This window comes from Bubalus kerabau, chromosome 13 (assembly GCF_029407905.1).
Source record: "Bubalus kerabau isolate K-KA32 ecotype Philippines breed swamp buffalo chromosome 13, PCC_UOA_SB_1v2, whole genome shotgun sequence".
In the NCBI taxonomy this organism is placed as follows: domain Eukaryota; kingdom Metazoa; phylum Chordata; class Mammalia; order Artiodactyla; family Bovidae; genus Bubalus; species Bubalus kerabau.
In genome coordinates, this window is record NC_073636.1 from 82010306 (window position 1) to 82036564 (window position 26259).

Below are 26259 nucleotides of genomic sequence, written 5' to 3' on the forward strand. Positions count from 1 at the left end.
CAACAGTGGGACGATGTGGCCCATTTGTCACGTGTGGCCGCCACTGCCAGCAGGACGCAGCGCTGCCCCATCACGCCAGGGTGTCCCTTACAGCGCTCCTTGTAGGCATTCTCGCTCCTGTCCTGCTCAGCCATCCTGACGCCTAGCAACCATGAACCTACCTGCCATCCTCAAGGCTTGGTTATTCTTAGAATATTGTGTAAATGGAAGCATACAGTATGACCTTTCAGCACTGACTTTTCACTCAACACAACATGATTCAGAATATGGTTCTTGAGATCCATTCAAGTTGGTGGTGGTACAATCCCTTTTCACTGCTGAGTAGTATTCCAGCAATGATACAATACACCTATTACATGTATATGCATTCCAGCAATAATGTAACACACATATTATATGCATTCCAGCAATAATGTAACAGACATGTATTCTTTAAACGACCCTCGAATCATTCTAAGTCACAGGTGAAGCTACAAATAGGGCCTTTTGCCCAGATCGCGACCTGTGACTGTGTGCTGGGCAGCGTTCACATTTGGACTCACATGGTCCCCGAAACAGCCCTGTGAGCTGGTGGCTGTCATCTACCTTCCTTTATAGGCCAGGAAAGTGCGGCCCAGAGAGGTTCAGGCACTTGTCTAAGGTCACAAAGCCAGGCAGCCTGGCTCAGAGCCCAGGCCCTCAGCCCTGACCTCTGCTGTTACCTACAAGCCCGTCCCCGTGTTTCTGGAGCACGCACAGTGGAACTGGCTCTCCCGGGGGACCAGCGCCAGAACTGTCCCAGCAGATGTGACTTAACACGTTTAAACCAAGCAGGAGGAGCCAGATTCCTCGGGCTGAGCCTCTTGACTAAAAAGAATGTCTGCGGAAAGAATGCCAACACTAAAGAACAAAGTTTTACGGTCTGAGACTCACAGAACCAAAGGATGAGTGGAAGCAAGATGAAGTACGTCCACCTTATGGGAGCACCCGTGTTTTTACGTAGAATTATGTCAGATTCAATTTTTTATAGTGTCTTTTTAAAAAATGTTTTTATTCATTTATTTTTGGCTGAGCTGGGTCTTCGTTGCTGTGCAGGCTTTCTCCAGTTCAGAGGGCACCGGCTTCTCCTGCTTTGTCGCACGGCCTCTGTGGCACGGGGGCTCCGTAGTCACGGCACACACGCTTAGCTGCTCCCAGGCAGGTGGGATCTTCCTGGACCAGGGATCCAACCCGTGTCCCCTGCATTGGCAGGTGGATTCTTTACCACTGGACCACTTGGGAAGCCCCTATAGTGCCTTTGTAAAAAACATTTTAAATTATGGTTATATATATATAATATCACCAAGTTAGCTATTTTAACCATTTTTAAGTGTACAGTTCAGTTATATTAATCACTTTGACAACATTTTGCAACCATCATCACCATCTATTTCCAAAAGCACTCCAAACAGAAACACTGCATCCATTAAGTAATACATTCCTATCCCCGTAGCACCTTGTACAGGGGCTGCTGCTCCTGGTACTGCTTCCGTTTCTGTGAATTTGACAGTTCTAGTATTTCCTATAAATGGACTCAGGCCATATTTGCATTTTTGCCTGCTCTCCTTCCCTTGATGTCTCTGAGGGCCACCCACATTGCCGCACGTGTCAGATCTTCACGCGCTCGATGCTGAGCAACACGTCTTGTGCCTTTACGCCGCGCCGTGCTTCCTGGCGTGCCTGCCGCTGGGCTCTGAGGTTGCTTCCTCGCGCCTGCTGCTGGGCTCTGAGGTTGCTTCCTCGCGCCTGCTGCTGGGCTCTGAGGTTGCTTCCTCGCGCCTGCTGCTGGGCTCTGAGGTTGCTTCCTCGCGCCTGCCGCTGGGCTCTGAGGTTGCTTCCTCGCGTGCCTGCTGCTGGGCTCTGAGGTTGCTTCCTCGCGCCTGCCGCTGGGCTCTGAGGTTGCTTCCTGGCGTGCCTGCCGCTGGGCTCTGAGGTTGCTTCCTCGCGCCTGCCGCTGGGCTCTGAGGTTGCTTCCTCGCGCCTGCCGCTGGGCTCTGAGGTTGCTTCCTCGCGCCTGCCGCTGGGCTCTGAGGTTGCTTCCTCGCGTGCCTGCTGCTGGGCTCTGAGGTTGCTTCCTCGCGCCTGCTGCTGGGCTCTGAGGTTGCTTCCTCGCGCCTGCCGCTGGGCTCTGAGGTTGCTTCCTCGCGTGCCTGCTGCTGGGCTCTGAGGCTGCTTCCTCGCGCCTGCCGCTGGGCTCTGAGGCTGCTTCCTCGCGCCTGCCGCTGGGCTCTGAGGCTGCTTCCTCGCGCCTGCCGCTGGGCTCTGAGGCTGCTTCCTCGCGCCTGCCGCTGGGCTCTGAGGCTGCTCCCACCGTTTGGCTCTGACATCAGCACTGCAGTGAGCACGGGCGCACACACTCCTGCCCGAGTTCCTGTTTCCAGTTCTTTGGGGTTCCATCTAGGAGTAGAACGGCTGGGTCATACAGTAATTCTATATTTAACTTTTTGAGGAACTGCCTGATTCAATTTTGGGGCAGAATGTTTCCAAAAAGGAGGAGGAGAAGTAGACAATGAAAAAGAAACCATACCCAAACCTCACAGCCCAGCTCAGAATAGGTGTTTTGCACTGATTACGTTTTTTTCCCCTTCCTATCAAGCATTCCATCTGTAATTCTGCTGGTTAATCTTCAGAAAGAGACACTTAGAAAAACAGAGTTTGGGGTTTTCTTTTTTAAGGCCAGTCTTTTCTTCAGAAGTCCTGATAAAGTAAGATTTCTCTAGAACTTGAAACTGTATTTTAAAACCATGCTTGATACCAAAGCCAAAATAAGTCCCTTCCTCTGAGTGTGACTTTGTTTTAATGTTTGAGGATACACATAAATAATTGCACACCATTGCACACTAGAACAATTTGAGGCAAACTGCCTTGATACATCCCTGTCCTCAAAGATATGTTTCTTTGAATTTTCAAACTTCCTGGCTAGAGCTCAAGTAGTGGGTTAGTTTTCTTCAGGAGGCCTCACTTTATAAGTAGGCAAGGTACTATCCAGTGGCTCAGTGGTAAAGAATCCGCCTGCTAATACAGGAGCTGCAGGAGACACAGGTTTGAACCCTGGGTCAGGAAGATCCCTGGAGGAGGAAATGGCCACCCACTCCAGTACTCTTGCCAGGATAATCCCATGGACAGAGGAGCCTGGCAGGCTGCAGTCCATGGGGTTGAAGAGTCGGACTTCTTCAAGTTGAAGAGTCACACGACTGAAGTGACTGAGCAAGGTACTACTTTAAATATACAACGATGGATTTCAGCACATGTGCGAGCTTGCTAAGGTTGAAACTCAGTCCCCGAGGCATAATCAATCGAGGGTAAAATTCTGTAGGAAACTCAAAAGTATTTCAGGAATCTTAAAGACTCTATTTACAGATAGGGTAAAATATGCTTCCACTCCATGGGACCAGTGCATGTGGTAAACACAATTCCCTGAAGAAACAGAAGAAAAAAAAATTTCACCCTGCCGCTCCACTCTGTGTACTTTGCCGTATGTGTTCTTGACTTAAAAGCTCCTCCTCGCCAGTTCTGAGAAGCAATTTGTTATTTTCCTCTAAACCCCTCAGTTGTGGCAAGACTTTCTTCCCAGTTGAATCAATCTGCTGCAAGAATGTGTTTGCGTGATACTTAATCCCTTACTGGGAGCCCAGATAGGGTTTCTTGCCAGAACTAGAAATGGCCTCTTTTACAAATTCCCCTTCCCAAGCAAGCCATGATAACCCACATTTGGGGCCAGTAACACCCCATCAGTGTATCTTTAAAGAAGAGAAAAAGGCTCCACCTTGTATCGTAAATTACAGCAACATCGTCTCTGACCACCGGAGTGCCGTTCACAGGAGCAGAAACGGCCTGTCTTGGATCTCGGGGATACAGCGAGAACTTTCTAGTGCAGCAGCAGATAGCCGTCAGGTCAGTGGCATGCGGACAGACAGGCTCCCGGGGAGCCTCAGTGGTGTTTTCCAGTTTCAGTGGCATAAATACTCCCACCGTGGTGATATCATCAGAGGCAGAGTTGAGAAGATCCTTACAGATCAGTTCCCCAGAGCCAGCCCACGGGTCTCCAGGACAACCCCACTCTCAAAGTTGCCTTCAACTCAAGACATAAGAACCCACATCTCTTGAAACAACACCATCCCACTCTTCCCTGGAGAAAGTTAAAAATGAGGTTTTGCTACAAAACTACTGTCTCCAGCACCAAATCCCACGGGCTCTGCTAATTCTTTCCGAGGAACAGAATTCACTTAAATTATTCCAAAGTTAATAATATTAAACCTCAACCTCCGTTCTGATCCAAAGGATATGCATCCTGAGAAATCAAATTTTTTTTTGTATTAAAAAAAAAAGCGTTTCGTTAGTGCCTCCCTGCTGTGGAATTAATCCCATTTAAAAATAATTGTCATATGTACTTTAGGACTTGGAGTTATTTAACAAAATGTTCTTGTCATGTTGATGTCATTCTAATGACATGTTATTGGTATTTTTGTTCTCAAAATGTGAATGTTTCCCAGGAAACTGACCAGTGGGAAGGAAGCGGGGTGGGGAAGTGAGAGTGTGTCAGAAATCGCAAGTTAACATTTTTGCATAGCTCTTCTGGTTGAAGTCCTAGGGTAACTACAATTTTCTAGGAAAGAAAGGCTTTCAGGTTTCCCTGCCTTGACAGAAAAAAAAAAAAATCCTTCTTTGGGATCCTTTAACCATCTTTAGCATCCTAGGCAAGTCTCTGTGTAACATTTATGTAGCATTTTCCACGCAGAATTGGTGTTATTGATTTTCTCTTCTTATTCAGTTAGGCCAGGCTCTTCATCAAATAGCCAGTTTTTGTTTTTGTTTTTTAATCTCTTTGACTCTCTCCTGTGCCCAGGAAACACTAGATTTGTTTGCGGAATGAGTGCTGTGAACTATTTTCAAATGAAAAGATACTATCAAGATCCTAGGGGACTCGTCTTTTTCATGAATTCACCCTCCACAATTGAGGCACCTTTAAGCCCCCTCCTATTTTGGATTTATTTAGCAACCGACTCTACTGAAAGCTGCATAAGAGGTGGTGGTTTCTACAAATGGCTTAAGCAAATAATGAGGTGCTCCGTGTGGGTGAAGGTGGTAGGTTAATAGCATGGGCAGGGAGCCAGGAGCGTGGGGCTGAATCACAGCCTGTCACTCCCCACTGAGAAAGGCCCGCATGCTTCGGAACGTTGGCTTGTTCATCTGTGAGCTGGGCGCATATCTAACGTTTCTGTGTACTGTAAAGCTTCAGTGAGATAACGAGTCAGATCTAGCAGGCTGTCTGGTCCGGAGTAAGCCTCATCCAGTAAATGTTCCTGCCCCCTCTCTCCTCCCGACACCTGCCTCCCAACACCTACCCTTTTCTTCTCCCAGCTATTAAAAAAAAATTGCAGTAAAATATATGTAACACAAAGCTTACCATTTTAGCAGCTTGAACGTTTAGTTCGGTGGCACCAAGTCCATTCACATTATTGGGCCACCAGAGTCATCCTCCAGCTGCCAAGCCTTTCACCGTCCCAGACTGAAGCTCTGAACCCAGTCAACAGTGCTCCCATCCTCCACCCAGGGGCCCTGACGATCACCCTTCGACTTTCTGCCTCTGTGATTTCAACTACTTTAGGTCCCTCACGTAAGTGGACTCCTGCATTATTCCTCCTTCTGCGTCTGGCTTATTTCCCTTAACACACAGTCTTCAAGGTTAATGCATTTGTATTGTATGTCTGAATTAAATTCTTTTTTGCGGGGGCGGGGGGGGGGGTGGGTTTGCTGTGTGGCTTGCAGGATCTTAGTTCCCTGACCAGGGACTGAACCCAAGCCCCAGCAGTGAAAGCGCCGTGTCCTAACCACTGGACCACCAGGGAACTCCCATGAATTTCATTTTTAAGGCTGAATGATATTCCATTGAACTGTACACCATATTATGTCTATCCATTCAGCACTGGGTTGTTTCTCTCTTTTGGCTACTGTGAATCGTGCTGTGATGAACACTGGTGTCCAAGAATCTATTTCAGCCCTCCCCCACCCTTCAAAAGTGTGTTTCACAGTTTCACCCAAAACATTGTTTGAACAACTTCAAACCTCCTTCCTGCTGTAGGTCTTCCCCATCTCCTCTGTCTAAGGGCATCCCTGGCTGTGACTCTCCAGCCATCCACTCAGCTGTACTGATCTCATGAAGTATCATTCACCTTATACCTTAGGAACTGACCTCTTTATGTCTGTCTCCAAGCCTTACATTAAAAAACGCTTACTCCTTGGAAGGAAAATTATGACCAACCTAGACAGCATATTAAAAAGCAGAGACATTACTTTGCCAACAAAGGTCTGTCTAGTCAAGGCTATGGTTTTTCCAGTGGTCATGTACGGATGTGAGAGTTGGACTATAAAGAAAGCTGAGCGCAGAATTGATGCTTTTGAACTGTGGTGTTGAATAAGACTCTTGAGAGTCCCTTGGACAGCAAGGAGATACAACCAGTCCACCCTAAAGGAGATCAGTCCTGGGTGTTCATTGGAAAGATGATGCTAAAGCTGAAACTCCAATACTCTGGCCACCTGATTCGAAGAGCTGACTCATTTGAAAAGACCCCGATGCTGGGAAAGATTGAGGGCAGGAGGAGAAGGGGATGACAGAGGATGAGATGGTTGGATGGCATCACCAACTCAATGGATATGGGTTTGGGTGAACTCCGGGAGTTGGTGATGGACAGGGAGGCCTGGAGTGCTGTGGTTCATGGAGTGGCAAAGAGTTGGACCGACTGAGCGACTGAACTGAACTGAACTGAGACCTTACATACGAATTCCAGGAGAGTAAGGATTGGCCCTGACTGTATTCCAGCTCTTAGAACAGTGCCTGGCATAGTAGATGCTCAATAAAAACATACTCAATGGCCAAGCGGTGCCTAGCTGCCCATCCACCACCGCTGCCCAGAGTCATCCGGACAAACGCTTGGCTGCCGCCTCTGCAGCCGGAGGCGCAAGCTGCGCTCTGGAGCCGCGAGCACCTCACAAGTGCCCAGGAGCCCGCCGCTGCCCCACCCAGCCCTCCGGGGCTCCCTCTGACACGCAGCCCGGATCCCCATGGTCTGGGCCAGCTCTGATTCACCTTCAGGACGAGTGAGGCCTCGGTGAGGACAGCACCGGGCACTTGACGGGCTGATTTAGAAACAAACTGACCCAGCACTTGCTCGACATTGTTTGGTGCAAAAACACTGCCTCGCGGAGTCGGCTCAGCTGCCTGCCTGGTTTTCCATGAATTCGTTTCTCTCCCTCTGTCTGTCTGTCTTTCCAGCCCATGAAGTTTCACAGAGGCCCTCAGTGTGTCCAGCCCGGCGGCAGACAGAGGGACACCCCGCCTCCCCCAGGCCTTTGGCAGGGCAGGGGGCCCCGGGGGCAGGCTGGACGGGCCGCGGGTGCTTGACCCCGGCACTCACTCTGCTTGAGGTCAAGGGGGACAAAGTGAACGCCCTTTATCCACTCAAAAATGTGTTATGTGTCGGCATTCCTACAGTTAGCTCAGCTTAGGAATAACCCATCGACTGCCTCCCCAGCTAGCTGCTGTATACTTGGGCGAGTCACTGAGCCCCTGGGCCTTGGCATCCTCATTTCTAGAATAATGCAGCTGGATTAAGGACAAGAGCCCCGCAAATGTGTGTCTTGGGCGCGCGTGTGACACGGACGAGCTCCAGGTCCACAGACCCCGCCCCGGAAAGGGGCTCCGCAGGGAAAGGCGGCTGTCCCCGCGTGGCATGGGGAGTCTCAGGGTGGATGTTGCGGGAAGTCCCAGATCCACTCAGACAAACGGGAACCAGGGCCCCGGATCTCAGAGGCTGGGACGTGAGAGGGGCAGCGTACCCCAACTCTGTGCTTCTGCCCCTGGGGATCCTTGGCGAAGTCTGGAGACGGTCAGGTCGTCCCAGCGCTGGGGGGTGGCGGGGTGCTTCTGGCATCCGGTGGGTAGAGACTGGGGTGCCGCTGACCCTCCCACGAGGCACAGGTCGGCCCCCAGCAGAGGGCGGGCCGGCGCCCAGGTGAGAGGTTGCCGAGCCGGGTACGCACGGGCTGACAGTGGGTGCGGGTGAGCCGGCTGCAGGCGGCGCCTCGAGGGACCGAAGTCGGGCCAGGACTCCCGCCCTGGACCCAGGACCGGCCCAAACCAGGATGCGCTCGCCGCCCCCCACCTCCCCCGGGGTCCGCCCCTTCACCCGCTCAAACCCACAAGGTTCACTCCTTCACGCGATGACCATTACCGAGCACCCGGCTTCCTCCGTAAACCCAGCCGTCGGCAGTGCCGTCTGCGCCCTGCAGGGTTTGTGGCCCCGGACCTCCTCGTCCAGCGCCCACGAGAGCCTCTCTGCAGGACGGGACCGAGCACAGGACCCGCACGCAGAGCTTCAGCCCCTCCTGAGGCCCTGGACGGCCTTCCAGGGGGCTGGCACGCAGACCGGGGGGTCTATTTACTGTTAGCTATTTTTGAGGAGGAAAGTTCAGAAATCAAGTCAGTCCTGTGAAACTTTTATAGGAAGCGGGTTCACTTTGTGGTCACTGAATCCAGAGACAAGCGGAGCTGGTGTTTTATCTGTCTTTGCTTCCTTGGTTCATCTCTCCAGCACTTAGCTCCTACTGCATTTTAAGTGTCTGTCTGTGACAGACAGCTAGTGACAAAAAACAGCTCAGCTAGAACTTTTTTTTGCATTTTAATGAATTAATTCACTTAATTGAAGTATGGTTGATGTACAATGCTGTGTCAGTCTCTGCTGTACAGCCAAGAGACTCAGTTTTACACACACATACATTGTTTTTTTAATCTTCTTTTCCATTATGGTTTATCCCAGGAGCTTGGATAGAGTTCCCTTGCGCCTCAGCTGAACACTCTGAGTCTTTTCTGCATCATGCTAGTGACTTCCCATGAAGGCTTCCTTCTGCTTTTCTAGCCACAGGTGGGAACAGGTTTATACACAACAAACAAAAAAACCTTCCATAGACTGAACTCTTCTAGTGTCCAGGACCTCAGGTAAGAGTTTCAGAGCTTGAGGTAGGTAAAGTTATTCCCATTTAATGGATGAGGATTACAAGCCTGAGGGAGACTACGTAACTCGCCTAATTTACAAAACAGACTCTTGTGAGTAGGCTCTGAAGCAGGAGCTGGAAACCCAAGTTTCAGCATCTGTGAGGGAGGGAAGGACTGGGAGTTTGGGGTTAGCACACGTAGACTATTATTACAGGGTGGAAAAGCAACAAGGTCCTTCTGTACAGCAGAGTGAGGAAACCATTCAATATCTTGTGATAAACCAGAATGGAAACGAACATATAGAAACAGGAATGTGGGGCTTCCCCGGTGATGTGGTAGGTAAGAATCTGCCTGCCGATGCAGGGGACAGAAATTCAGTCCCTGGCCTGGGAAGATTCCACAAGGCGCAAAGCAACTAAGCCTGTGATCTACAACTACCGAGACGGCCCTCGAGAGCCTGCAGGCCCAACCACTGAGCCCGTGTGCCCGACTACTGAGGCCCACGCACCTAGAGCCTGTCCGCAACAAGGGGAGCCCCACACCGCCACGAAGATAACCCCTGCTCGCGGCAATGAAGATAGCCGCCGCTCACCGCAACTAGAGAAAAGCCCGCACACAGCAACAAAGACCAGCGCGGCTGAAAATAAATAAAATTACAGAGAAAACTAGAACGCCTGTACGTGTGTAACTGAGTCAGTTTGCTGAACAGCAGAGATCGGCGCAACCTTGTAAATCAACTCTACTTCAATTTAGAAAATGTTGGAAAGATACATTAATACGATATTACATATTTTATTTTGGGGGGATATTATTTAACCTTTTAAATACCCTATTTACGTAAAAAAACCAATACTTCCCATGATACATAAAGTACAAAAGGGCGCTGAATCTCCTTCTAACCCTGTTTCAAGTGACCCTACTTCTTGCTTAGGAGAAAAGCCTATCTTACAAATTTCTCCCGTGTGTTTCCAGAGTTATTCTGTGAATATGCGAGCAGTTTCTGTGCTGTGTGCCGTATTTTTGTGTTTCTATTTCACAGTGCATTTTGGAGATTGTGTCATATCACTGAAGCAAGCACTTCCTCGTTTTTTTTATTGCAGCATAGTATTCCATTTTGACTCATGTAACCTGTCTCCCATGGACGAGAATTTAAATCATTTCTGCCCCTTTGCTCTGACAAGCAGCGCTGCAATAAGCAGCCTTGTCGACTGTTCTGTGCGTGGGGGAGTAGATCTCAAGAATAGCTTCCAGGAGTTAGGCGACATTTTAGAGGAAAGAACAGTGAAGCTCCGCCGGCCGTTCCCATTCAACACGTGAGAGGGGTAGCACCTACTCTCAAGTCTCAGCACTTTTGGGGGAGGACCACGTTCAAGAAGGGGCTTCATTCTCCAGGACAACAGAGCCAAGAGGGCAGGCTCCAAATAGCTAATCTGGCAATAACGGTCTCCCGAGACCAGACAGGCAGGCAATTGTACCAACACGGTTTACGTAGCTGAGAAGTGACTTGAAAGTAACTGGGGTTGGTAGCCATCTGCCTGGCTACCCTCACTCTTTTACATGTATGGGCGTTTCTCGATCACCTTTCTCTTAAGAGCCAATGCTTCATTCTTCCCAGGCTTTGGGAGAGCGCAGCAGCCAGCATGCCTCCCGCTCACTCGAGGGGCTTTCGCAGAAGCGTGGGCCTTTCTTTCCCTTAAAGCTCTCACGTTCGTCTCCAGGCCCATCTGGCCTTGAAGAAAGATGTCTCCTTGCCTTTGCCTCTGTCCACCAATAGAAGAAGAGAGCTTGTTCTGCTTGATAGTTTTTAAAAACGTAAAGACATTTTGATGGCTTGTGAAATCCAATTTTTCATTTTACTTGGAAAGAAAGACTTTATTTCATCAGCTCACAAGCTTTTTTATACCACTCTCAGCTTGGAGAAATTCTCTATGCTGTTCACAAGTTTATTCTTCAAAGCCCAGAGCAAGGACTCTGCCACCAGTAGATATATTGATAATTAGTAATGATAATCAAACTAGAATACCTACCTTTGACTGTGTGGATCACAATAAACTGTGGAAAATTCTGAAAGAGATGGGTGGGAATACCAGACCACCTGACCTGCCTCTTGAGAAATCTGTATACAGGTCAGGAAGAAACAGTTAGAACTGGACATGGAACAACAGACTGGTTCCAAATCGGGAAAGGAGTACGTCAAGGCTGTATATTGTCACCCTGCTTATTTAACTTATATGCAGAGTACATCATGAGACATGCTGGGCTGGATGAAGCACAAGCTGGAGTCAAGATTGCTGGGAGAAATATCAGTAACCTCAGATATGCAGATGACACTACACTTAGGGCAGAAAGCGAAGAAGAACCTAGCCTCCTGATAAAAGTGAAAGAGGAGAGTGAAAAAATTGGCTTAAACCTCAACATTCAGAAAACTAAGATCATGGCATCCAGCCCCATCAGTTCATGGCAAATAGATGGGGAAACAGTGGAAAACAGTGTCAGACTTTATTTTTTGGGTTCCAAAATCACTGCAGATGGTGACTGCAGCCATGAAATTAAAAGACGCTTACTCCTTGGAAGGAAAGTCATGACCAACCTAGACAGCATATTAAAAAGCAGAGACATTACTTTGCCAACAAAGGTCCATCTAGTCAAGGCTATGGTTTTTCCAGTAGTCATGTATGGATGTGAGAGTTGGACTGTGAAGAAGGCTGAGCGCCGAAGAATTGATGCTTTTGAACTGTGGTGTTGGACTCTTGAGAGTCCCTTGGACTGCAAGGAGATCCAACCAGTCCATCTTAAAGGAGATCAGTCCTGAGTGTTCATTGGAAGGAATGATGCTGAAGCTGAAACTCCAATACTTTGGCCACCTGATTCGAAGAACTGACTCATTTGAAAAGACCCTGATGCTGGGAAAGATTGAGGGCAGGAGAAGGGGATGACAGAGGATGAGATGGTTGGATGGCATCACTGACTCGATGGACATGAGTTTGAGTGAACTCTGGGAGTTGGTGATGGACAGGGAGGCCTGGCGTGCTGCAGTCCATGGAGTCGCAAAGAGTCGGACACGACTGAGTGACTGAACTGAACTGACCATGTCTTGAGAATTTATTGCTTTATCATTTCATTCTACAATCCTTCCCCCCCGCCCCCATGTTTATTTACTTTTGGGTGCATCGGGTCTTGGTTATGGAATGCAGGATCTTCTTTGCAGTGTGCTGGCCTCTCTCTCGTTGGCCGTGAGGGCTGCCGAGCACATGAGCTCAGTCGCTGTGGCACGTGGGCTTCTCTCTTGCAGAATGCGGTCTCTAGAGCATGGGCCTTGTTGCCGTATGGCATGTGGGATCTTGGTTCCCCGACCTGGGATCAAAACTGTGTCCCCTACGTTGGAAGGCAGATTCTTAACCACTAGACCACTAGGGAACTCTCTCATTCTACAATCTTGTGAAATTAAACTCCTACTCTGTATATGTTGCAGAGAAAAAACTGAGGCCCGATTTAAGAGGGGGTTAAATTATGCTTAAGCCCCCACAGCAAGTAAATAGTAGAGAATCTGGATCTGGGTCAAAAACAAATGTTCTGGAATATACGATAGCTCTGATCCTCTGCCAGGGGTGATGCTGCCTCCTGGGCAGTTGGACAATGTCTGCTGACATCCTTGGTTGTCACGAGGGGTGGAGGGGGATCCGGTGCTGGCAGCCGGTGTGTAGACAGCAGGGATGCTGCTAACGCTGTTCAGTGCAGTGGTCAGCCCCACAACAGAGACTTTTCCAGCCCCAAATGTCAGAAGTGCCATGTTTGAGAAATCGTGTGACGTACGAGCAAGTCATTCAAACCAAAGCATTTCAGACTGGTATTCATATGCTCTATTTTTCTGGGAGCCATAAATTCAAATTAAACACAGTGTGATCAACATGATATGGTATGAATGGTATCAACTTGAATGGTATAAATTTAAGATAATGTGACATAAAATATTAAAAATATCTGATCACAAATTTGATATATTGTGCATTTCCTCTCAAACTAAAAATTGGTCCAGAAACACAATTTCAGAGCTATCGCGTTGAGGGAATCACATGACAATGCCAGGGAGCTGGCAAACAGAAATGTTTTGATCTGTGAGTTATTCAGGTGCAAATCCGTCCCAAACAAACGTTTGCCCTGTATTGAGGACTGAATGAAAGAGTGGCGTGCAGACTTTTATGTGCCTGCAGGTACATAAGTATGTTTGATTTGTCTCAACCTATAGAGATTTGCTCTAAAATATCATTTCACCAACACTCTAGGGCTTGCGCATAATTCTTCTCGGAAATTATTCCTCAGATAATTTGCACTTATCAAACTTGTAATTATTCCAACAAATAGGAAGTTGCCTTTGAATGAGACCATTTCCAGAGCATACAAAGCGGGGTGATTTTAGACTGTTCCCGCGGCTCGGTCCCCGCGACGTCTGTGAGCATCTGGCGGCGGAAAGTGTTTGCTCTTCAGTGCCCGTGATTGCCATTGTCATAGAGATGCTGGAGGACATCGGATCGCCCAGCCCTCGCAGCAGATGCCCGCGGGGATGCCTGTGCGTCTCGGACGCTCCTTGAGTGTTCTTTGCTCGTCGGCACTGTGGCAGGCATGACGACTCCGAAGCCGCACTGGTGGAGCGCTTACTGGCTCACCTGGCACTTCTCGGTTCAGCACAGGAGTCACTGTGCGGTACAGTGTGTTTCTCTCAAAATGAAAAGGGAGACTGTCAAGCAGGGGTTGGCACACTTTTTCCGTGAAGGGCCAGCTATTCACTGTTTAAGGCTTTGTGGGCCAGATGGTCTCCATCGCAATGACTAAACTCTGCCCTGGTGGTGTGAAAGCAGCCATCGTAGACAATAGACAAGTGAGCGTGGCCGTCTGCCAATAAAGCTTTATTTACAAAAGCAGGCAGGGGGCCTTGTTTGTCAGCTCCTGGAGGAGGAAATGACAACCCACTCCAGTATTCTTGCCTGGGAAATCCCATGGACAGAGGAACCTGGCGGGGCTACAGTCCATGGGGTTGCAAAGAGTCGGACACGGCTGAAGTGACTCAGTACGAAGTAAAGCGTTAAGTATTTAAAGACACAGATATGGACAGATAGGTATAAAGAGATACTTGAAGTGTAGCCGAGAATGCTAACTTCCACCTCTCATTCTTCTCTCTTCTTTAAGATCAGACCTTTACACTGTTGAGGCCAGCAAGGTCTGCTCTTCAGTGTATCTATATCCCAGTCTCTCTTGCCAAAAGGAGTCATTCTTAAAGTGAGAGCAGAAAATATAAATGAGGCATCTGGGAATGCTCTGTAAAGAGGACTCATCTATCTAGCGGAAGCTATTTTGCATTTGACCTTTCTCTCTTTTCATGCCTGGAACAAGGGAAAGATGGTTGGAGCGAATGTGGGCATTTTGTGATTAAGAGGGTAAATCAAGAACCTATCAGAAACCGTAGCCTCTACATCTACAAGCCAATGAAACAAAGCCTGCAGCAGCTGACCTCTGAACCTGTTATATGAAAGAAACAACCTTTATATATACTTAAGCCGATGTTGAAATTGAGTCTCTATTTCCTGCATAACTAAAATTCTGATACATGTTGATAACAGACGCATAGTGCAGCTTACAAATACTAGATGTGACACTGTGAGTTATGACTATTTTAACCGTGAAGAGGCAGTACTTCTGATTCAAGACCTTGTCCATCCAGATCTGATGGCCAGTCGTGAGTCTAATACTGACTTTAGGTAATTACTCTTTCTAGACTTCAGTTTCTCCCCTCCAAAACTGGGATGAAAGTATTACATGGCTTCATGGTATTGTTGAAAGACTTCAGTATGACAGCGGATGTATAAAGTAACTGGCAGAGGCTACTCAGACACTATTCATTATCAACGCTATTACTGTTACTCCTATTATTTTGTTGATGTGGTGAATGCTCACTTCTTTGAAGCAAGGATGTGTATGAGAATAGTTGGTGATGACTTTTTTCCCAGCCTCACTTTTCAGGTGTCCCCTTTCTCACTAGAACAATACATGGAAATCCACCCACCATCTTGGGGTTTTTAATAGTTATTATATGTCTGACGGAGTGCTGGGTGTGGGGTTCTCAAGATGAGTCAGATGGTTCCTGTCTTCTGTGGGCAGTGGCAACCCGGGCAACAATTAGATGTAATTATCAGGTGCATGATGGAAATATGAATGGAGTGCAGCGAGAGAAACAAAGAAGGTGCTCAGTTCTACACTGCCGAACGGAAATGGTCTGAAACTCTAGAGGAACTGGGTGTGAAATATGAGTAATGAAGAGGGGGGGTTAATGCAACGTCATTAATAACTAAGGATAATAGTAAGAAAATGTTAAGCCTCAAAGAAAATAGGTGACATGGTTTTCCTTTCTTCCCTCCGTTTCCCCTCCAGCCGCCCCTCCCCGCTCCGCGGGCGCCTTTCTCGGCCGTAGGAGGAGCCGCTCTCCGGTTTCTGCTCGGGGGCAGCCAATGGGCGGCGGCTGTGGAAGAGCGGGAGGAGGAAACTGAGGTTGGGGGCGTTTCTTTCCCTAATTTCCTCTCGGCCCAGGTCGGCAGCTTCCTCCCGCCGAGGGACGAGCTCCTAGCGGGGGGCTTGCCCCGCCGCTGCCGTGCGCAGGTGTGGGGCCCGCAGCCCGCCTCCGCCGCTCCCGGGCTCGGGCAGCGTCGGCTCCGTGCTCACACGACTGGCCTCGGGGGGTCCCCAGCTCGGGTGCTTTTCTCTTAACCCCGCTCGCATCTTTGAAATCCTCCCTTTGTGCAACTCTCGGTGGACACCTCCTCTATTTCAGGGTGGTAACTGTTTCCAGCTGGGATCCTGACCAACTCGGTTGCCAGCAAGGGTGAGATCGGAGGGATTCGGGCCAAGTGTGACGCAATAGGGAGGGCTGGTGACTGCGGAAAACAGGAGATGTTAAAGCGGCAGCTGCTGCTCGGCTCTGGCTGCTGGTGCCATTGAAAATATGGTTCCAGTTTCGTCAGATCTGATTTATCAGTGGAAGCCGAAAGTACACATTTTAAAGGTTGTTTGTTTGTTCTTTGTTTTTGGCTGCCATGCAGCACGCAGGATCCTAGTTCCCCAAGCAAGGATTGAACTCACGTCCCCTGCATTGGGAGAGCGGAGTCCTAACCTCTGGACGGCCAAGGAAGCCCCCAAATACACATTTTAAAAGAAGAAGTGTTCCTATTTATAAAAATGCTCTGTGGGCCAAAGAAAAAATATGTTTAAATTTGACCTGTGGCTGCTACTGCTATAAACCTAGAGCGCTGGTCATCAGGGGAACAGATTGCACCTCTCTAGTGCTAATGATTGTCACCTCATGCCAACACAGCACACATTATTTTGTTTAATCCTTTCAACAACACCAACTTGAGGGAGGTTCTGTTTTCCTCCTTGTATGGAGGAGGGTGTGTGTGTGCGTGCGTGCGTGCTCAGTCACTCAGTTGTGTCCAACTCGTGCGACCCCGTGGACTGTAGCCCGCCAGGCTCCTCTGTCCACAGGATTCTCCAGGCAAGAACACTGGAGTGGGTTGCCATGCCCTCCTCCAGGGGATCTTCCCGAGCCAGGGATGGAACCTGCGTCTCTTTACATCTCCTGCATTGAGAGGCAGGTTCTTCACTACGAGTACCGCCTGGGAGGCCCACGAGCTAATAGATGGTTTCTGGAGAGGTCTATGGGCTTCCCTGGTGGCTCACATGGTAAAGCATCCGCCTGCAATGCAAGAAACCTCGGTTCTCGCCCTGGGTTGGGAAGATCCTCTGGAGAAGGGAATGGCTGCCCTCTCCAGTATTCTTGCCTGGAGAATTCCATGGACAGAGGAACTTGACAGGCTACAGTCCGGAGAGAGGCCTGGGAAGTGTTTGAAGTGACAGGCACTTTTAAATGCGCACATGTACATTTTGCTCAGGAGCTGTGCTGTAGCTTGCATGAGTATCTCAGATGGAGAACCACAAAAAACGAAGCCCATCTGTCAGGGTGTTGGACAGAAACTTAAAAAAAAAAAAAAACCAGACCCACTAGAGTGGCTACAATAAAAAAAGATGGAAATAACAAGTGTTGGTGAGGATGTGGAGAAATTGGAAAGGAACCCTTATATGTTGCTAACGGGAATGTAAAATGGTGCAACTATTTTGAAATAGTTTGGAAACTTTTCAAAAATTTAATATAGAGTCACCATGTGACCCACCCATTCCACTCCTAGCTATATACCCAAGAGAGCTGAAAACACTCATCCACACAGAAACCTGTACTCAGATGTTCATAGCACTGTTCACAGAGGCACAAGGTGGAAACAAGCCAAACGTCCATCAGCTGATGGACAGATAAAACGTGGACCATGCACATAACTGAGTATTATTTAGAAAGAAGAATCAAGTACGATAATGCTGCAATACAGAAGAACCTTGACAACAGATGCTGGGGGCTCTCCTGGTGGCTCAGTGCTACAGAAGCCGCCTGCCAGTGTGGGGGACACAGGTTTGATCAGTGATCCGAGAGGATCCCACGTGCCTCAGGGGAGCGACGCCGGTGCCCTGCAGCTGTTGAGTGTGTGCTCCAGGGCCTAGGAGCTGCAACAAGAGAACGAAAGTCGCTCGGTCGTGTCTGACTCTTTGCAACCTCATGGACTATATAGTCCACGGAATTCTCCAGGCCAGAATACTGGTGTGGGTAGCTGTTCCCTTCTCCAGGGGATCTCTCCAACCCAGGCCTCGAACCCAGGTCTCCCATAACGCAGGCGGATTCTTTACCAGCTGAGCCACCAGGGAAGCCCAAAAATACTGGAGTGGGTAGACAGTGTAGCCCACCAGGCTTCTCTGTCCATGAGATTTCCCAGGCAAGATTACTGGAGTGGGCAGCCTATCCCTTCTCCAGCGGATCTTCTCAACCCAGGAATCAAACCAGGGTCTGCAGCATCCCAGGCGGATTCTTTACCAGTGGAACCCCCAGGGAAGCAACAGAGAAGCCACCGTGATAAGAAGCCCACACAACGCGATGAAGAGCAGCCTGCTCACCGCAACTAGAGAGAAACCATGCAGCACTGAAAACCCAGAAAACATCACGCTGGACTGCCCTGGTGGTCCAGTGGTTAAGAATCTGCCTGTCAATGCAGGGGACACGGGTTCAATCCCCGGTCCGGAAAGATCCCACCTGCTGTGGAGCAGCTAAGCCCACGCACCACAGCTACTGAAGCCCCCACACCCTAGAGCCTTTAAAAAGAAAACATGCCAAGTGTAAAAAGCCGGTCACAAAGGACCACCTATTGTATAATTCTTTTTATAAGAAATGTCTAGAAAAGAGGGAAATCAATAAAAACATGACATGTTTATGAACTGAAGGTTAGAAAAATCTATGTCCCTTATTCACTAACTCATCTGTCCGTCCATGCATCAACACGGCCTTGGACACCCACAGAGCACGCTGTACTCTGCTGAGGCGTGAGGATAAAAAGGTATAGTCCGGCTCATTCCTTCCAAGAGCTGACAGCTTTGTGGGCGAGAAGACTTTAAACAAACAAACAGGTGAACGAGAAGCTGCAGCTGGAACAAGTGTAACAAGTGAGAAGTGAGTGGTGGTATGAAATTATCGATAACCTGAAGAATCTGGCTTGGTCCTGGGGTAAGGGCATTCAAGGAAGGCATCTCAGAGTCCAAATCTGGAGGTGAGATGGGAGTGGAGGTTGGAGGGGGAACGAGACAGTGTTCTCATCAAGGGACAGCAGAACGCTGCGCGAGACTCTGTGGCAAGAAGTGGCTTGGGCCACGGGGAGGCCTGTGTGATGGGGCCAAAAGGTGAGCCAGGGTGGCGAGAGAGCAGCTGCAGGCCAGAGGCCGGCGCCGGGCCAGGACGGGGCTCTCGGGATCTCAGGTTAAAATGCGTCCCTTCAAAGAGGTACACTGAGGACTTCCGGGAGCTCCATTGGTCACCTTCCAATGTGGGAGGTGTGGTTCGACCCCTGGTCCGGGAGCTGAGATCCCACATGCCTCAGGACCAGAAAACCCAAAACACATGAAACAGAAGCAATATTGTAACAAACTCAATAAAGACTTTAAAAATGGCCCACATAAAAAAGTCTTTAAAGAAAGGTCACTGATGTCCTGTGTGCCCAGTCACTCAGGTGTGACCCAGTGGACTGTGGCCTGCCAGGCTCCTCTGTCCGCGGGATTTGACAGGCAAGAAACACTGGAGTGGGTTGCCATATCCTTCTCTAGGGGATATGTGAGACCCAGTAGACTGCAGCACACCAGGCCTCCCTGTCCATCGCCAACTCCTGGAGTTCACCCAAGCCCATGTCCATCGAGTCGGTGAGGCCATCCAACCATCTCATCCTCTGTCGTCCCCTTCTCCTGCCTTCAATCTTTCCCAGCATCAGGGTCGTTTCCAATGAGTCAGCTCTTCGCATGAGGTGGCCAAAGTCTTGGAGTTTCAGCTTCAGCATCAGTCCTTCCAATGAACACCCAGGACTGATCTTTGGGATGGACTGGTTGGATCTTCTTGCAGCTCAAGGAGCTCTCAGGAGTCTCGTTCAGCACCGCGGTTCTTCGGCGCTCAGCCTGCTCCATGGTCTTTACCGCTAGTGCCCCAGCATCTCAGAATATGACTGTATCTGGAACCAGGGCTGTTGCAGGTGTGATTAGTTAGGACGAGGTCATACTGGAGCAGGGTGGAGGGGCACCTAAGACACACACACAGAGGGCAGACCGTGCGATGACGCCGGCGGAGCCTGGCGTGATGTGGCTGAGGGCCCGGGGTCTGCCGGGAGGGCAGGCCCGCTGGGGAGAGGCGAGGAGAGCCTCTGCACAGCGTTCAGACTGGCCTGCCCGGCCGGCCCTGCACTCTGGTTTTCTAGGCTCCAGAACTCTGCGGCAATACCCTTCTGTTGTTCTAAGCTGCCTAGTTTCTTATACTTTGTTACAGTGTCTGCAAGAAAGTAGGTCATCATAGTGAATAGAATTGGGGGCTTTTGTCCCAAGAGTGTGGGGAAGACTTCCATGGCAAGAACTGAAGCCAGGTGGGGAGGGGAGTGGTCTGGCTACACTGGGAAGACGAGAAGGAGGCAAGAGTGCATGCGCTGAGACTAGTTAGGTGACTGAAGGGGACTAGTTAGGAGCCTACAGGGAGACTAGTGAAGAGTTTGGTTGCCCAGGAGACACGACAGTAATTTGGAACAGGGATTGAGGCTTCACGAGGAAGCTGAAAGAATAAACCTGGGTCCCTCATGTGAGCGAGACACAGAGGTGTGTCAGCAAGAGGTGGATTCAAGACTGCTGGCTGCTCAGTTGGAGGAGAGTGGTGCCAATCACTGGGCTCCGGGGAAGACAGACTCCACAGGGTCTGACAGCGGATGGAGATCTGATACAGTGAAACGAGCGTGCACAATAAAGCCCTTTTTCTTTACGTATACAGGACTGGAATATATACGCCCTGTAATGCCTTTTATCTTCACTGAATAAAGCTTCTGGGTGTCTCATATAAATCAGCACAGGGAAGTTGACCTCTTTCTTATGAATGACTGCCTGATAATCCATTGTAAGGATGTAGCTTAACAATTAATTGTAAACATTTGTTTATTTACTTGGCTGTGCCAGGCTTTGGTTGTGGCACGGGGGATCTAGTTCCCTGACCAGGGATCGAACCTGGGCCCCCGACACTGGGAGCACAGAGCCTTAGCCACTGGACCATCGGGGAAGTCCTGGCTTAATTTACTGAACCAATCTCCTATCGAGGCATTCAGGTTGTCTTCAGATTTTAAATTGTCTGATGGCAGAATTTTCACATTTTCAAAAAACTTGACCCCCTAAAAGAAATATTTTTACACGGACAGCCAGCATGCACATATATAACCCAAGCACACACACATATATACACAGCATGTATATATTTATCAGAACTTCTGTAAACAGTACTTACCCTTCCCGTGTGCCGTGTGCTCCGTTCCATGAAGAAAGTGCTGGTTGCGACCTGCTGCTGGCTCTCACCACCTCCAGGTAGGTCACAGCCTGCAGTTTGAAGAACACCTTCAGCGCATATTTATTAAAGGAAAAGCAAAGATGCTTACGAGTTATTTAAACCTTACAAAGTGGGCTAGGAACGACTGTTCTTCCCGTTTTTCAGATCTCAAAAGTGAGGCACAGAGAGGTTGGACAAGTTGTCCAAAATCACAAGCTAGCATGTAGGGGTGCCACGCTTCAGATCCCGGCCGCCTGACAGCAGTTTATTTTCTTAATCATCAGCTTACAGTACTTCCTCTAGCCTTAGGACTTGACATGAGACAAGCCAAGTATTTAGACATGCACAGTGCTAAATAGCCTAATTCAGGGTTTTACTCTATCTTACTTGGGGTACGTCTATTCCTTTACAACAGTCAAACAGCACAAGGTGAGTGTACACCGCTATTCACACACCTTGATGACTACAGAAACTAGTCAAAAAGTCCCCTAATTTATGAATCTCCTCTGGCAACTCAGCATCAGCAGGACACACCCAGAGTCCCGAACCCCCAAACCCTCCAATGATCAGCGACGACCCCTAGCAGCACTGAACTGTAGTGAGACTCCAGAAGCACTTCTGATTCAGACGGAGAGTGGGGCTTCTCTGTTATTTATTGATTTCTCCCCAAAGTTATCAAGTTCTAAAGTCTAATTATTGGTGTACTAGCAGAGACGTTTGGAGAATCATAAGCCCCTTTAGCTAATGCATGGCATATGTCGGAGGGATCCGGCTAATTCACATATCTGTCTGCACTATTAATGGAGAAGGTTACATGCCAATTATCTAGGCTTCAATCAGCCCGTGTGGATACAATAGAGGCAGTGTTCACACACTTGACGTGCCACATTCCTTCTCCAGCAGAAGCAGCTGGGCCAGATAAAGACCACTGGGGTTTGGAAGTTTAGGAATCTCCTCCACAGAACGCGGGGAGCGGGACTAGATTGCTACATCAACGGCAGGTATCTTTAACCCGGTTTCTTTTGAGAAAGCTCGGGGTTTGTACTTTACCGGTCTTTAAACATTTCCTGTTCAGGCTTGTTGGGTGGGTGGGTGGAGGTGCTGAGGAAGAAGACAGACAAAGACACAAATAGCTTAACCAACAAAGGAGAAAATAAGAGGAAGGGGTGAATGGATTTCTATAAAATAACCCACATGCACTTTCTCGTGCCCAGTGTTAGAACCGAGTAGGCTGAGGCATTTTCCCCTTAAGATTTCAGCCTCGTGTGTTAAAAAAAGACACATATGTATGTGTGTGTGCATGTACATATCTATATATTTCACCTCCATTTTTTCCTTTTTCTTTTTTTTTTCATTTTCGTTTGTTTCCCCCTCTGCTTCGGAAACTGGACTAGAAGGGCTGTAATCTCATCAGAAAATGCTGCTTCCGGGGGTATTTTCAACCCAGGAACAGAAGCAAGTGTCTGGAATCACTGAAGAAAGCCCCAGGTCTCCCGAGAGCCGATCGCGAGTTTTTGTTGGCTGGGAGCACGCATCAGTGATCAGGCAGTTAAGGCGGCAGATGTTGCGGGTGTTGGGGGAGGGAGGCAGATACCTGAGACTGCAGCCGCCTTTCCTACCCTTCCCTCGCCTCCCTTTCTCAGATCACCGTATGAACACAGCATTGCTCCCCACCTGCCTAAGGTCACACAGCCCGACACAGGCACGGCTGCAGACAATCCACGCAGCCAGTGCCAGGCCCTGCCTCCCAGGCTGCTTCATTATCCCGCTGACATTACCCAAATACTACGGCAGACTGCGATACCTTAAAAAAAATCACCAACAGCTAATAGACACCAGGCAGATACCATACGCCAGCCGCTGTTTTGTGTGCTGTTTCAGCCCAGCGTGTATTTTTTCCCACCCTCCCAGATGAAAATACAGTAATTAACTCCATGCAGTGGGGGGATGGGGGAGGGAATTCTTTTTTTTTTCCTCCCTAGACTTGAAAAGAAATTCTGGCAGATAATTTGGCTGAACATGAAAAGGGAGAGGCTGCTTACAGCCGTCCAAATAAAGTGCTAGGTTGGTGAAGCTGCACAGGCTGAGCTGGTTATTTCACTGCGTGAAAAGCAGACATTTATCTGTTCCCATGGAGATGTGTTTTCTACTAGTCAATCAGGCACTGAGGACAATAGCCGGTAGATCTTTTTTTTTTTTTTTTTCATCTTGAGAGACAGTCCTGCTTTATTTTAACGTTTCACCTCCATTTAAAGGAATCTAAATGGAGTCTCAGAAATACCTGCGAGCATAGCCACTATCATTTCAAGAGATCCAAATTAACAAGAAACTTCAACTGCCGAACAAGACTGGGGTGTGACCACTCCTCCAATCTCACGTCCTTATTTGTATTTCTCTCCTTATTTGTATAAATTTGGCGTCTCAACTTGATCCCTCCCTCCCAAATAAAATAATAAGGTCATGACTTACATGTTGAAAATTTCCAAACAACTGTTGGGAAGCAAGAAGGGACCTTTCAAACAGAACATCATAGAAGCAAGACAAAGCTGGCCCAGAAAAGAGAAAAAACCAAAAACAAAACCTAAAGTGCTGGACGTTGGATAAGTTGTAAACTTGCCTGAAAAGTGTTCATGCAGAAATGATTAGGGCTGCTATTTGACCTTCGGTGTTTGTTATCAGTCCCCAGAAACCAGATCATGTCCGTTTGCAAAATAGGTTTGCTTCAGTAGGTGAACTGCCGTGTGAGCGCCTGGAAACTGGGACCCACACAGAGACTTTTAAATCTCTTCTTTCAAGTGTGCTTTTCCCCACTCCATCTTCGCACAAGCCTAGTACAGAAGAAAGTGCAGGAGGTCTTCCTGGAGCTGACTGAGAGGGGAGAGCGTGTTTCCAAGGGATCGCCCCGAGGCCAGCTCTCAACTATGACTCCAGCAGAAGCCCCTGTACGGGATGGCCGTGTCACAGAGGGATGGCCGTGTCACAGAGGGATGGCCGTGTCACAGAAGACAGCAGTCAGGATGGAGTCATTCGAGTGCCGTTCAGCAGCGCAAGGCAGGAAAGGGAGTGCAAGAAGGCCTCCTGTGCACAAGCCCGGGCTTTTCTGGGCCCTGTGTCTCCAGCTCCCTGAGGGCACAGGCTCCAGGGCCTCCAGGTGAGCCCTGGGGCAAAGACCCCAACCGGGCCCCTAGGAAAGCCACCTGGACTCGTCCCAGCAAGTAGCGCCCAGGGGAAGGGGAGAAACTCCAGCGTCACTGATAATGGACAACATCCCGTTGCTAAGGAGGCGGAAAGCAGAAATCTACCATGAGGGTTCGTGGCAGTTTGGTTTCCCCGGGAAGACAGGGCCCACATTTCTCCTGTATTGTGGGTATTTGACTATTTCCTTCTCTTTTTTTCTCATGTTAGTTTTTTTTTTTGTTTTAATTTAAAAATAGAAGCAATATGTCATCTCTCTAAAAGATTCAAGCAGTATAAATTTCAGGTAAAAGACTCGAAGTGCCTCACTGCCTTTGCTCTCGCCTATAGCTCAAGATCTCGATCGCAGCAGCCAGCGACTGCTTCTCGCACATCCTTCCAGACGCGTTTCGTAAACACGCGCGTATTTGTGAGCGTATGTGTGTGTACACACGGGCGCATGCTCTTTGTTTTAAATATACCACTGGAATCATATTTATAGACACTACTATACAACTTAGTTTTTTTTTTTAAACTTATCTATCAGCCTTTTTCTAAGTCTACATGCATTTTTTTTTAATTAGCTATTCGTTTTTGAGAAAAATGAGGTTACATGTGCTCCTAGGATGGGGGTGGAGCGGATTCAAATCAAAGGGCTTGTGGGGAAGGTTGGGCCTCGTCCCTCCCCCGCAGACAATTGCTGAGAGGTTTTCGTGTGCCAGGAACCGTCTCAGCATAGAGCAGGGTACACATTTATCAGACACTCACACTGATCGGTCTTCACCCCATTTCTTTCCCCTTCCATTTTTCACTTAGATCTCTTGGAGAGGGGTCCATGTTAGAAAACACTGACGTTTTATTTAATTATTATTTTAAAATTTTATTGGGGTGTAGTTGCTGTACAGTGTTGCTGGTTTACTGTTCAGCAAAGTGAGTCAGCTGCAGGCACACATCCGCCCCCCACTTTTTTGGACTTCTTTCCTATCTGTGTCACCCCAGGGCACTGAGCAGAGTTCCTGGTAGGCTCTCATCATTACCCACTTTATACAGAGGGTCACTGGTGTAGACAGGGAAAATGGACATTTTAAATGTGGCACAGTACCTCTTTGAGAGGTTGTGGTTTAACGTCCTTCCCTTGTCCTTTTGGACGGGCTGTGGGTGGCTCTCAGGCACCCTCTGGCCTCCTGGCCACTCTGCTTCTCTGCTCACACTCACTCACCTACTGAACGCAGCTCCTTTACTCCACACCTGTCCTCCAACTGCCTTCCTTCGAAGAACAACGGACTGAATTAACTTTTATTTTATTTATTTTTTTTTTGAATTAACTTTTAAAAGAGGTTTAAAGCAGAGTACTATTAACCCATTAAAAGTCCATTATTTTTAATGCGCCCCTCCCTGTGGTTTTTAATCTCTCCTCCGGCTTGAGAGTGAGAGGCTCAAGAAAAAGAAAAAAAAAAAGTCACGTTTCTCGCCTGCCCCTGCCCCTGTCAGTCCAGAAGGCAGCCAGGCCAAGCTCACGCTTAGGCGTCCTGTGCCTATTATAAACGCAGACTTCATACTGGCTGATTCCTCTTGTTTATTCCTTGTATCCTGGGCTCAGAGAAACATCGCAGCTCACTCTTATAACTTAGGTGCAGCTCCCTGCTCTTTTTTTTTTTGGTGCAAGAGTGACGGCAACAGGGATTTAGAACAAAGTGTGTCCTTGGAAAGAAGTGGGTGGGATTTTACATTGTAAAATTGGTAGGTTGGCGAGGGACGCCCCCCTCTCGGGGGAGGAGTCGGCTTTCATTATCCAGTCAGAAACCTGGTGAAATCATGGATATGATTGAATCTTTTCGTTCATCTAGTGAGGTCTTTTTGTTCTTTGTCTCTGCAGTGTGTACTGCAAATTTCTGTGATGCCTGGGAAGAAGGAAATTTGAGTTAAAGAGCCGGGCAGCTTCACATGACTCGTAACAAGCCAGCTAATTGAAAAATTTAATTCAGGAAGAGATACAACGAGGCCGGAGCGAAAGAGGAACTGGGCCTGTCGATGTTCAGAGCAGGAAAGCCGAAGAAGTTGTCATCCCTGAGTTAAAACATTATGTGGGGCTTGGAAA

At 48.6% G+C, this 26259-nt stretch overlaps 2 long non-coding RNA genes across 3 annotated transcripts; one reads left to right on the forward strand and one right to left on the reverse strand.

The window, feature by feature from the left end:
• Positions 1 to 1006: 1006 nt before the first annotated feature.
• On the reverse strand, positions 1007 to 25783 carry LOC129626123 (uncharacterized). 2 transcript variants are annotated; one of them, XR_008701775.1, is made up of 3 exons: positions 25381 to 25783; positions 20949 to 21037; positions 1007 to 1274 (listed from the first exon to the last, which is right to left on the reverse strand). It is a non-coding gene; the product is annotated as an uncharacterized LOC129626123 (long non-coding RNA). The 2 variants fall into 2 exon arrangements; XR_008701774.1 differs by lacking the exon at positions 1007 to 1274 and adding an exon at positions 17255 to 17608.
• On the forward strand, positions 15657 to 16375 carry LOC129626124 (uncharacterized). Its single transcript, XR_008701776.1, has 2 exons — positions 15657 to 15881; positions 16099 to 16375. It is a non-coding gene; the product is annotated as an uncharacterized LOC129626124 (long non-coding RNA).
• Positions 25784 to 26259: the final 476 nt, after the last annotated feature.